The 12,761-nt window shown below is 40.4% G+C and overlaps 1 protein-coding gene across 11 annotated transcripts in view; it reads left to right on the top strand.

Moving 5' to 3' along the window:
• Positions 1–12,761, top strand: part of ZNF521 (zinc finger protein 521) — a 316,223-nt gene that overhangs the window by 78,313 nt on the left and 225,149 nt on the right. For 2 of the 11 annotated variants that reach the window (XM_087891350.1, XM_087891349.1), the window contains exon 1: positions 1–470. This exon is cut by the window's left edge and continues 14,304 nt beyond it. The exons of the other annotated variants lie outside the window; for them this stretch is intronic. The gene's annotated coding sequence lies outside the window, so the exon portion shown is untranslated. The remainder of the gene's footprint in view (positions 471–12,761) is intronic. 11 annotated transcript variants of the gene reach the window in all.

Here is a 12,761-nt window from a genome sequence, read left to right as displayed (position 1 = left end):
TGAAGAGTAGGAAAATGTGAAATCTGTGTCTGCTGTTTATTGTACATGCACAGCCTCCCTCCCTTACTAAAGGAAATGCTTTTTAAGCTCTTTCTTTGACTGCCTTTTGATAGTGTGTCACCTGACCCTACCGGGAGAGAGCTCAAGGCCTAGGCTCATGTTGAGCCCCAGTTCTCTAGGGACGGAGGAGTACCTTCAAGCCCAGCATCTTTCAGCTTTACAGACAAAGACAAGGAGAACATTCTCACAGAACTCAGCCGCCTCCCACAAAATAGTTCCAGCTGTTGGCTGCTCATGAATTGAGATGGGGAGGGGAAGACGGGAAGAGAAGGATTGGCTTCCACTATAGGTGTGGCCTCATACAGAGAACTTTCCTGCTCTCCAGACGACGGTTTTAACTAAGTAATTTAAAGAGTGGAAAAGGAGATACTACAGTCAAGGCAATCTATTCAGTGGACCACAGCACAGAGGTATACTGAACCCCATATTACTGTTGCAGGTTGGATTGACTGCTCCATCTGCCAGTCATCTATTTTTGACTGGCTTCTAAAAAGAACATTGTGGTTAATTGAAGCTGTGCTTTGGTTTTCTTCTTGGGATTTATTTACTTAGTAAGTGACAAAAGGAGCAAAGCTGTATGACTAATACAAGCTAATGTATTATTATGGCATCCATTCTTAGGAAGTAGAGCCCCCTAAAATATGCCTGACAATGCACCTTGTTAGCTTTTACTGTGATTAAAGTCTGTTGGTTTGTTGGTGACATGATCAGCCATCTGTCCTGGCTAAATGATTGTACAAGTCCATATAGTATGACTTGGGGTAATTATCTGGTGTGCTACCTTTATTTGAATCTGAAAAAAGTGAGATGTGACAGAATAGGCAAGACTAAATAAGTCAGGAAGGCTCTCTGTTTTATTTAAAGCCAGTGCAGAGAAGTCCCAAGACATTTTTGGATATGGTGTGGCTCTTTGCACCAACATGACACATGTATTCAAAATTACACATGATCGCTTATATAGCTGGCTGGGAGCCTAGATTTCCTGACTTCTGTACTGGAATAGAAAAAATAGCCAATAAGACAAGGAGGAGAAAAGGATATTTTCTGCTTTGATAAAAATGGTATGGGTTGATACATAGTCTGTTATTCTTTTTGTCATCGTGTCATTTGCTTGTTCTTCCACGATCTAGTCATTTGGGGGGAGAGAATTTGGCACTTGAAAACATAGATGGAATGATATGATCTGTGAACTTCATGATACCCATTCAGGAAGATCTGTTCTACCACAACCAAAATTGTCCTTGTAAATGTGTAGTAAATCTATGTATACTCAGCTATAATGTGTTAAAATGCTTTGATACATTTTCATGTGGTACAAATGTTCATCTTTGCTAAAATAACTTTTTACCAGAATGGTCGGAATAATCATAAAAATAAGATTTTTGGTGATATCATCAGAGTTGTGTGAAGAACTGGTTCTTACATTACAATTTAGACTTTAGCATGTCTATCTACAATTGTTGTGAAAACTATAACGGAATAAAATGAAGTGGGAGAATGTCCGAAACATAAATAATAAGGAAGGAAAATGCAGGACATATTTTGATAACTTAGTGAATTGGGGCAGCAAAGATCCCAGTCAGAAATCTCAAGAGATAGTGAAAATCAGGAACGTAAAACCTATGGGGAGGCTTAAAAGTGAAAACAAGATGTTTATTTTGGATGTGAAAAGAAATAGAAAGCCAGAAGAGAAAGACAGTTTAAGTATCTGAGGCTGAACAAGATGCCACATCAGTCCCACAGGATAAGGAGTGCCATATTTGTTGCATTGGATCTGAAGGAATTTACTTCCTGAAAATAAAAACATGAGCAGTTTTGTCCAGCTGTTGGGGTCCTAGCAAAATTAAAAGCTTCTTATCAGAGTGGTTTCCTTATTTTGTTCTTACAATTAAGCACTCTTTTAATCTTATCATTAAGAACTCTCTATCTTAACCATCTGCTCAATAAGCTTTTATTGCTGGATTTTTACAAGGTATTGACTGAAATTATTTCATATTGGCTGCAAATTATCTGATAAAGCCAAATGGTTCTGCATCAAACATTACAAGTAGGCACATGCACTGATTTTGGTGTGCTTTTTCTTGCATCCTTTAATTAGTTAATTGGTTGATGTGCAGATAAACAGAGGAATATTGCAGGCTTATTAAAGAAACTGGCAGTAGCATCCTAGGATTTTTCAAAAAAACCGATGTCCTGGTTCTAGAGTGCTTCCCATTTTTTCTGGAAAATGGTCCACATTGAGTTTGAAACCTTTTGGATTTGGTGACCATCCAAAAGCAAGTAGAATCTCTAATGTTAAGATGTAATCCCTTCCATGGTGCATAAAATTAATTTATATTTCTGTGTATATTTACAGTACAGCACACAGGGACATTTCAATAATACAGATGTAAAAAAAAACCCCTCAAATATAAGAATATATAGAGCATACAGAAGTCCCACAGGATCTTAGCTTATTTTCCATGACTTCCTATGGAATATCCCATCTAGGAGGGTCTAACCCAGTGATGGCTAACCTTTTTGCTGTTGCGTGCCAAAAGCAGGGGGAGCACGGGGGGGTCACACGTGCGTGTGTCCACACCCATAATTCAGTGGCCCCCCCACGCCACGCCCCAGTGCTCCCCCCCCTTTTGGCACATGACAGCAAAAAAGTTACTGGTGGGCCCGGTAGGCCCATTTTTTGCCCTCCTCAGGTTCCAGAGGCTTTCTTGGAGTCTGGGGAGGGCAAAAATGCTCCCCCCCTTCGAGGCCCTTCGGAGGTTGGAAACGGCCCATTTCCCAACTTCCAGTGGTCCCTGAACACCCAAAAATCAGCTGGCCAGCATGCGCATGCACTCTGGAGCTGTGCTAGGGCAACACTCGCGTGCCCCCAGATATAGCTCCACGTGCCACCTGCAGGCGGGGAAGCGCAGGAAACTGGAAGAGTAGTTCCCCTGGTGCACATGCATGTGCTGGGAAGCTGAGCTTCCAGTTTCCAGCGTTCGCATGCGCACTGGTCACCTGGTCTTTCGGTTTCTGGCACATATGCATGCGCGAAGACCAACTGGCAGGTGTGCCAGAAACCGGAAGCTCAGCTTCCCAGTGCATGCATGCACACTGGGGAGCTGCTCTTCCAGTTTCCGGCGCTCCCGCACGTGCAAAGACCAGCTGGTCTTCATATGCACATGTGCACCAGAAACAGGAAGAGCAACGGGCGACAGCTGGCATTCCCAGAAAGATGGCTCTGTGTGCCAGATCCGCCACACATGCCATAGGTTCGCCATCACGGGTCTAGTCCTTTCCAGCCACTGATTGGATTTTCCAATACCAGACACTTCAGCTATACAGTATATCTATGGTACATCTCCTGTAAGGTCTTGGCTTTCCATGGTACTTCTTGATCTTCCTTCCATGTCTGCTGCTGTCTCAGGCATTCTATCAGCAGAACTTTGAATGCCACATTACTTAGTACAGGTGGTCATCAACTTATGACCACAATTGAGCCCAACATTTATGTGGTTAAATGAGAAATTTGTTAAGTGAGTTTTGCCCCATTTATGACTTTTCTTGCCACAGTTAAGTGAATCATTGCAGTTGTTAAATTAGAAACAACTTTGATAAGTGAATCTGGCTTCCCTATTGACTTTGCTTGTCAGAAGGTCATAAAATATCTCATGACTCCGGGACACTGCAACCATTATAAATATGAACCAGTTGTCAAGCATCTGAATATAAATCACAGGACCATGGGGTGCTGCAACGGTCATAAGTGTGAAAAATGGTCATAAGTCATTTTTTTCAGTGCTGTTGTAACTTTGAACAGTCACTAAATGAACTGTTGTAATTTGAGGACTAGCAATATTCCTGGATGCTCTGGGTTTCATCCAGGACAGTGGATTTAACACTCAGTAGACCTTGTCTGCCCTCTTTCTGGCAGATGTACAATCTCTGGTGTTGGACTTGGGGTGGAAACCTCTCTACATTGTGCATTGCTTCAAGATCTTCACATCAACAGCTTCCATGCCCTTCTTTGGCCAGCTCACTATATCAACTGGGAATCTGATGACCAACTGGGATACATGTGGGCAGCATGGATCTTTTTCTTCCCATTGATCTGGGTGTTCAGGAACTGTTTTCTCTTTTGGTAGTACTTAAATGTTGCTGCCTTCCTTATCAAGTAAGCTGTACTTATAGCTGGTCTATATATCTACTATGTGGCCTGTTGGTAGTTCCACCCCATCAATCTTAACCACCTTCCCTCTCTTTAATATTGTCCAGCCACACTTCTCCAGTCTAAATGACATTCCATGTCGTCACGCTAGATCCAGGTCAGGTGGATCAGCAAGTCAATGTCTCATTCATTCTTAGCATATAGTTTGATGCCAGACCTGTAGAGAAGGTGGCTGATGGCAGTTCCACTCTTGAACTTGTAACCATATCCAGTCCCTGAGATTATCTAGCTGAGGGATACAAGCCTATGAGAGACACAGCAGCGGCAATGACAGGATATCACCTTGGTTAATGGCCACTTGTGTGAGCTGTTTTGAGCGTGTCATCTTCTTGAGAAAAGTCCTTAGTATCCTGTTGATTTGTATTGTGTCAAATATTCATCGATTCATGTGTATGGCTTGTAGGCTTTCATGTATCCAATGAAGTATCCAATGATGTATCTCAAGGAAGTATTTATCATCACCAATACATCTCTGATGAGCCTTCATTAACCAGGAAAGATACGTATTTAATAAGCAGGTGGCTGAGGTCACAGTCATGAGGACACTGTTCACTTCATCAGCCCTAACCAGATAATAAACCCTAAATAAGCTCTAGGCCCCTCCATATGACTTGTATAAATGCTGCCAATCAACTGTGAGTGAACTTGAATAAAATATAGCGCTCTTTTCTCTATTCCTTTAATATAGATTCTTGCCTGGAATTTCCAGTGTGGCAACTCTGAGCAAAATGTTGCAGTATCTCCAAATGCAAAGTACTTCTGATATAGTCTAAAGCAGCAGTCACCAACTGGTGGTCTGTGGATCATTGGTGGTCCATGAGAAAATTTTAGTGGTCCACAGAAAAATTATTTGCATTTTTTATATTGCACTAAATCATGGGTCCTCAAACTATGGCCCCTGGGCTGGATATGTACAATGAACGTTTGTGTTGCTGCAGAGAGCCTTCCTTTTCGGGGTCTTTTTGTGTGGGTCGGAGGGGGACAGAAATTCCAACTTGGGGTCTGCTTCGGCTTCCTGATGCGGAGCTTTGGGCGAAGGCTAGAGGGAAGCACTGCTGGTGGTGAAGAGCCGGAGGGCCTTGTTCGAGTGGAACTGCATCATGGCCTGGAACTGTGGCATGATGACCATCTCAGCCTGCTGAGCCTCCAGGCACCGGTACCTGGCCTTGCACTCCCGCAGGTCTTCCCTCTGCTTGGAAAGCCTATGCCCGTAGTCCTCAGTGAGATGCTTCTGCTGAGCTTCCTTCTTGGCCAGATCCAATTTGAACTGAGCCAGCTGTTTTGCCAACTCTTTCTTGTGGTGGCTGCTTAGCTCCAACAACTGCTTCCTTTGGGGCCCTAAGGAGCTCGAGCGGGCAGGCAAGGAGTGGCTGGGAAGGGAGGGGTGAGTAGAAACTGGCAAGGCGCCCCTTGACATGAGTGACATTGAGTCACATGACCACCTAGCCACGCCCACCTAGCCGGTCATTAGGCAGATCATATTAGTGGTCCACGGGATTTAAAATTAGGAATTTAGTGGTCCCTGCGGTATGAAAGTTGGTGACCCCTGGCCTAAAGGCTGTTATCTGATGTGTTCTGCCTGTTTTTATGAGGTATAGCACTTTTCTTCTACAAAAAGTATTTATGCCTGATGTATTTGGTGTATTTTGTTTTATCACTGATGCTGTCTTGTATCAGAATATTGTATCATTGCTGTCTGTGCCTGCACATGACTTGGTGAGACATTTCTTTTTACATTACACTATAAAATTCAAGGCTGTAAAAGCCTATAATTTATAAGGCTATATTAGGTACTTATGATATATATTATAGCCTCTCATTTATTCTATATATAATTCCATAGAGAGTTTTGTGGCATTATAGACCGCAAATGTGTAGCTCAAGTGGCTTGTCATCAGAACACCAAGGCACTTTTTGGGGGGGTAAAATGCTGTTATTTATAATCTAAGGACTGAAGCATCTTATTTGGAGCTTTCTTGGTTTATGTTTTCCAACAAATATTGGTATCCCTCTAAAACAATACATAGGACGAGACACCACAAAAACATGAAACCATTTTATACTTACCTTTTCTCATCTTGTATCACTATAAGATAAATAGAACTGAATTACCATATTTTTCAGACTATAAGATGCACTGGAATATAAGACGCACCAAGATTTCGAAGAGGTAAAATAGAAAAAAAAAGTTTTTGCCCTCCCTGGCCCCCAGGAGCACTCTGCAGGCCTCCCAAACCGTCTGCGCATCCCGTTTTTTGCAGAAACGGGATGCACAGAAGGTTTGGGAGGCCTGCAGAGTGCTCCTGGGGGCTGGGGAGGGCAAAAACATGATGTGAGGAGGGTTTGGGGGGCAAAAAATGGGCCAGTTTTTCATGAAAATGGGCCTGTTTTTTTTGCAGTGGGGCCTGTAGAGGGTTTGGGAGGCCTGCAGAGTGCTCCTGGGAGCTGGGGAAGGGAAAATGGACCTGTTTTTGGCCTCCCAAACTCGCATTGTGTTTTTGCCCTCCCAGTCCCCAGAAGCACTCTGCAGGCCTCCCAAACCCTCTGCAGGCCCTGTCTTTGTGAAAAATGGGCCTGTTTTTGGTGAAAATGGGGTGTGTGGGGTGGGGTTTCGGGAGGCCAAAAATGGCTGTATAAAAAGTATGGTAAACAGTTCTTCTGTTAAAGAACCAAAGGTACTACCAAGATTCTTTTTCTGTAACCTCTTTCATTAAATTATTCTTTCAGTCAAACTTATGGAGTTGATTTTCTAGGCTAGACTACCTCGATGAGCTGACTTTCAATCCTCATTGTGTTTTCCCTTCATTTTCACCTTTATCCATTGCGTTAGAGCTGATCCAGTATGAATTTCCCCCTAATGTTTTCTTTATTTCCTGGGATTAAAACACATCTGTGTGCAGATTGTTGAAACCATCTCTGCACAGCTTCTCTAGAATTCTTTACATCTTCTGACCTCTTCCTGGTCTTGTGTAAAATATTATTAAATATGTTTATGACTGTTACTGATTAAATTCTAAAATTAGAACATATTCATTGGCTGTAGGTCCATTGAAAGAGTAGCTGCAGTTTCAGAACTGCAGCATATATTTTAAGGGTTCTTCAGATTGCAAATATCTGAATCAAAATTTCAGGCAAAAAAGGAATATTTAGCACATAGTTCCCCAAGCATGCATGTACAGCTCCATTTGCATGGCCAGTGGGCACACATGCATAACCACCTGCGCAACTGAAGTGCCGATGCACACGCTCGCCCACTGCTAGCACAAAGGGGAATGCGCATATGCTCACCACCACTTCCATGGCCCATTTCCAAAAGGTTCAATGCCCAATAGTGGGCCATGGCCCAGGGATTGGGGAACCCTGATTTAGGGGACATGTTGGATAAACAATGAAAACTGAAGCATGTTCTGTGGTTTAATTTAAAACAACCTCCTGAACTTTGTCATAATTTGCTGCATTACAGTAGTCAAATACTTGGAACTGCTCCCTGTGTAACTATTTCTGGTAGGTCTCATCCTGTCATATGCTTGTGGCAAATAGTACAAATGGGAGAGCATGTCTAGCATGTCACTGTATGTATGAAATATCTGTGGAAGAAGTATTAATAATTTACCTTGCCTCACCAATTCAGTTTTTCAGAATGTCAAAAACAACACAACAGCAGTATTTTTGTAATTAGCAGGTTGCCATTGCCCAGGTGGGTCTTATGTCAGACTTAATATTTCCCCATCACTTCAGTAAGTCCTTGATTATGAAACATGGGTACACTTTGAACAGAAATGACAAGGTAACTGTTGGTTCCAAAATCAACACATGTGCATAAATATATGTAATCCATATTGTATTTATATATTATATATAACATTTTACAACAGAGATAAGGGATCAAATTGGCCCATCTCTTCCTTGAGACCTTGAGTGACTATCTCGAGTGTCTTCTGCTTAGAACTGAAGCACTGTTTATTCAGGGTCAATAGTTGATTGGAGATAGCATCAATGCATCTTTAGAAATGCTTTATATATCCCTTTAGTGCATCAAATTGTAGTATTAAAAGCAGAGCTCTAAATTTCTGACTAGCTGCTAGTTAGAAATAACCATATCTGCCTGCAGAGAATTCCTGAGTGTTCATTGCTGAACAGACACAGCTCCATCAAAAAGGAGATGGGGAATTATCTTGGCCTTTTCCAGCAAGGAAGAACTTCTCCCTGAAGGAAAAAGAAAACTGGGCTGATTGTCCCAGCTCCTTCCTTCTTTGTGGAAAAAGTGACTCTTTTGTCCTTTGAGACAGAGACCAGGATCACTCCCAATCCACAATCACTCCTGACCCACATCTCTGCAGAAGCAAAAGAACTGGATGACAGCAGGGGTGCAGAGTGCCCTTTTTGAAGTTCAGTCCTTTAATGGCAGTCAGTCTTGCTTGAGAGCTCAGTCAGAGATAATTTAAATCTTCACTCCTACTTTATAAGGTAACATCGGGAATTATCTGAAGAATGTTCATAACAGGTTCTCTTAGGCTACGCAGTTGTCTTATCACTTTTTAAAAGTTGCTAACCTCTACAGAAATAAGTCTCTTTATGGGAGACTTTCCTTTGTCTTAGAACAATTAGAGAAAATCAAGAGTAAAGTCCATATTATAGATTTCATGATAGCCTTCATCTTCAAGTTGCTTTGATGAATTATACTTAGGTTTTAGATTCTTAAAAAGGTAAAGGTAAAGGTTCCCCTCACACATATGTGCTAGTTGTTCCCAACTCTAGGGGACAGTGCTCATCTGTTTCAAAGCCGAAGAGCCAGCGCTGTCCGAAGACATCTATGTGATCATGTGGTCAGCATGACTAAATGCCAAAGATGCACAGAACGCTGTTACCTTCCCACGCCTATTTTTCTACTTGCATTTTTTACGTGCTTTCGAACTGCTAGGTTGGCAGAAACTGGGACAAGTAATGGGAGCTCACCCAATTATGCGGCACTAGGGATTCAAACCGCTGAACTGCTGACCTTTAGATCGACAAGCGCAATGTCTTAGCCACTGAGCCACTGCGTCTCTTAGATTCCCAGCTCATTTATTCTGTATTTAATTTTAACCAAACTGTACATATCCAGATTTGGGGGGGAGGTGTTCTTGAATGAATATGTTGGAAAGTTAAATTAATTTAGTCTTTTGTTAGATGGAGTTAGATGGAAGCTGGCCCGCCTAAGATACACATTAGTATGTTTTTCATGGTGAGCAAAAGAACTTCTGTAAAAGAGAAACCTCAGTTTCTGCATGTAGAGGATAATACAGTAGTGGCCAAAATTCTAAAACTAGCTAATAGCACCACTTTTTTTTGGAGTAGTACCATAAAATTATATAGCAATGGAAAGATAATTTAATCAAGAATGTAATGCAATAACTTTTATGAAGAATTTGCTATTAGAATAGCAGTTACAGTATAAAGAAGAAAAGTGAAACAAGTAGAAAAAACGAGATATACAAAAATTATCACCATGTCACCATGTAAAACTTAGTTGGGTAACCTTTAGCATGAATTATGGCCTTACGTCTTCCCATGGAGTGAACCAAGTCTTTGTTCTGCATCTGTTATAATGTGAAACCAAGATTAAATGATTGCTTCTATTAACTGGGTTTTATTAATGGGTTGCTTCTGACTAACATGTTTCTTTAGTCGGCTCCATAGATTTTCAATTGGGTTAAGGTCTGGGCTATTCCCAGGCCATTCCAGGAGTGGAATGTGATTATCTTGAAACTCCCCACCCCCCCCAAAAAAAGTGGTGTTATTAGCCATCAAACCTCAAAATACACTTTTCCCAAAAGGTTGCCACAATTTTGACCACTACTGTAATACTTTTATCTTTTAATAATCCTAATGGCAGAGAACAACACTCAAAGTTAGAAACAAAAGATATGGGGCTATTTATGCAGATACCTATTTGTCAGTGTCCTCAATAATACCATGAAGTCTGGTAGGGTATGGGAAGTTCAAATGCTAGTGTAGCTGCTTTTTTTCTGTACAACTTGGAAGTCAGGCTATAGAAGCATTACCAGCTTAATCCTTGGTCATTTTTTTGCACTTCCTGTTCCATGTGCCCTCTTCTAATAGGTTTAGAGGCATCTCTTTTTTCTATTCTCAAAAAGCTTTCATCAGTAGGAGCATATCAGTGAATCGTGGAAGCCATATGTGCAGACCCCTGCCGGAGGATGATAGGGAGGGATGGGGTGGGGAATGGAAGCAGAAAGTGAATACCTTTCATATCACTTCCTGACCCTACTGGGTATGCTGATGGCAACAGAGCAGCTGGTCTGTGTCTGCAGGCGCCTGATCAGTTCAGCAGAAATATATCTGTTTGTAGACTTAGGGTGCCACGAGATCCTGCACAAATGGACTGGTTGAATCAGCATTATAATGTGATGAATGACATTTTAGAGATCTGTACAGTGATATAGCACAGTTTGACTCATGCAGTTTTGTCCATATATTCTGGTGTATCATGATGCTGGGTTTGTTTATAGTGCTGAGTTGATCATTGCACAGTTTGTTGGCTGCTAGCAAATATTTTGGGAGGGGAGAAAAGGACTAAAGGATTAGAGAAACTGAAATGCAGAGGAAAGCATGCATCAGCTAATTTTATTTTAATTCACAATATAATTTTGTTTCTTTTGGCTGATAATACTGTGACACGATAGTAGTAGAAGATAAATAGCCTAAACAAAGGTTTTGGAATATTGCCACATGGTGGCCTCTCAATTAAAGGATAAAATTGCAAGAAACTATTCAATTTCAGCAGAACTGCAGCTGGATTTTTTGGGGTCACTGAATTAAGCCAAAGGGTTTCTTCTCCTTTCTGTGTACAACAGGTGTAGTGTGCTGATAATGTTATCTGCCTTAATACTAATGGGACTTAGGCTGTGATCATAAATGTTCTTTCCCATGAGTACATCCCATTGAGATAAATAGAACTTGATCACGTGTGTCTGTGATCACAGCTTGAATCACCCAGCTCTTTCAAATGAATATTAACTATACCTGTCATTAAAAAAAAGAATTACAGGTGTCGGCAGTTCTTTTTTTAAAAAAGAAGAATCTTTTCAAGTGTCTCTTATGAGGAATGCTTGTCTATCATTTTACTCATAAATAAGAATATACATATGGCAAAATGTGCAAATTTAAAAGCTGTGAAATAACTACGCATTATACGGTGTGACATGGATCTTTGCTATATGCTTTAGCTTTATTGGTCTTGTTTATAGTTTTAATTTTATTTGGACTATTTATATTAACTGCTAACATATTTGACTTTGAGAAGCAAGGAACTTTTCAGAAATCTATGTATTGGATGAATGACCTATGAAAACTTAATTTAAAGGACTGCATTTTATTTTTGACAGTCTTGTGACATTGCAAGCTTTGTACACAGAATGTTGAATGGAACAAAGACGACACTTTAAAACAGTAGAGATGAGTTAAGAATACCTATAGCATACCCTAATACCTATGTAAAACCAGTGGGGAAGGAAACTAATTTTAGAAAATGCTTTGGTTTTTTCCTTGAAAACATTTTGCTTCTCATCCAAGAAGCCTTTTCAGTCCTAGTTGAAAAAGCTTCTCATTCAAGAAGCTTCTTTAATGCTAACTGAAGAACTGAAGAAAAACCAGGTAGAAGTGAACAAGCTTCTTGAATGAGAAGCAAAATGTTTTCAAGGGAAAAAACCAAGAAAGTCCAGTTGCCTTTTGAAAAAGCATTTTTCATTGCTTCGGTTGCCTTTTTCAAAAGCATTTGGTACAACCATGACCTGGATGATTGAGAATCTTCATAGATAATTTCAGAAAGTTATTTTTCAGAAGCTGATGAATTATCTGTGCTTTATTAAACCTCCCTTTTGTTCAAGAGAGGCCAATTGCATGAAAAACTGACAAGTCTAACATTTTTGAGCCAAAGCCATTCACCAAAACAAAAGTATAATCAGAATAATAATACATTTGACTTCATTCCGTGTAAATTTAATGGAATTAATTACATGTGAATAATATGATTTTATTTATATATTTAATAATTTTGTTATCCAGCATAAAACATACAATTTGACTTGAAAGGCTCTGGCCAAGACTTTGGCTCTGCCTTCAAACCTGGGCATCAATTTCTATACTTTTGTAGACTAAGAAGGCAAGAAACTAGATAGACGGATAGGAAACTATTCCACTGATGACAATTGCTATGTATTGCAAAAGATCAAATATGCGTAGATCTTTGCCAGTTATCTATATCATAGAAGGTATTACCAATGTTGAACCAACTCTTTAGAGACTTTGTATGAATCCAGTCATAACTGGGACAATTTAGCTAAGGTCATTAGACAGCAAATTAATTTAGGTATAAATGAACATCATCCATTGATATATAAACAGCAATATTTTTCTTGCAAGGAATGATAGCCTGCTGGCCAATTGTTTTAACCCCACTTCCAAAAATATAAATGAGTAGAACTTAATA

This window comes from Pantherophis guttatus, chromosome 3 (genome assembly GCF_059756535.1).
Source record: "Pantherophis guttatus breed Tessera chromosome 3, ASM5975653v1, whole genome shotgun sequence".
Classification (NCBI taxonomy): Eukaryota; Metazoa; Chordata; class Lepidosauria; order Squamata; family Colubridae; genus Pantherophis; species Pantherophis guttatus.
This window is presented reverse-complemented; position numbering and strand designations above follow the sequence as displayed.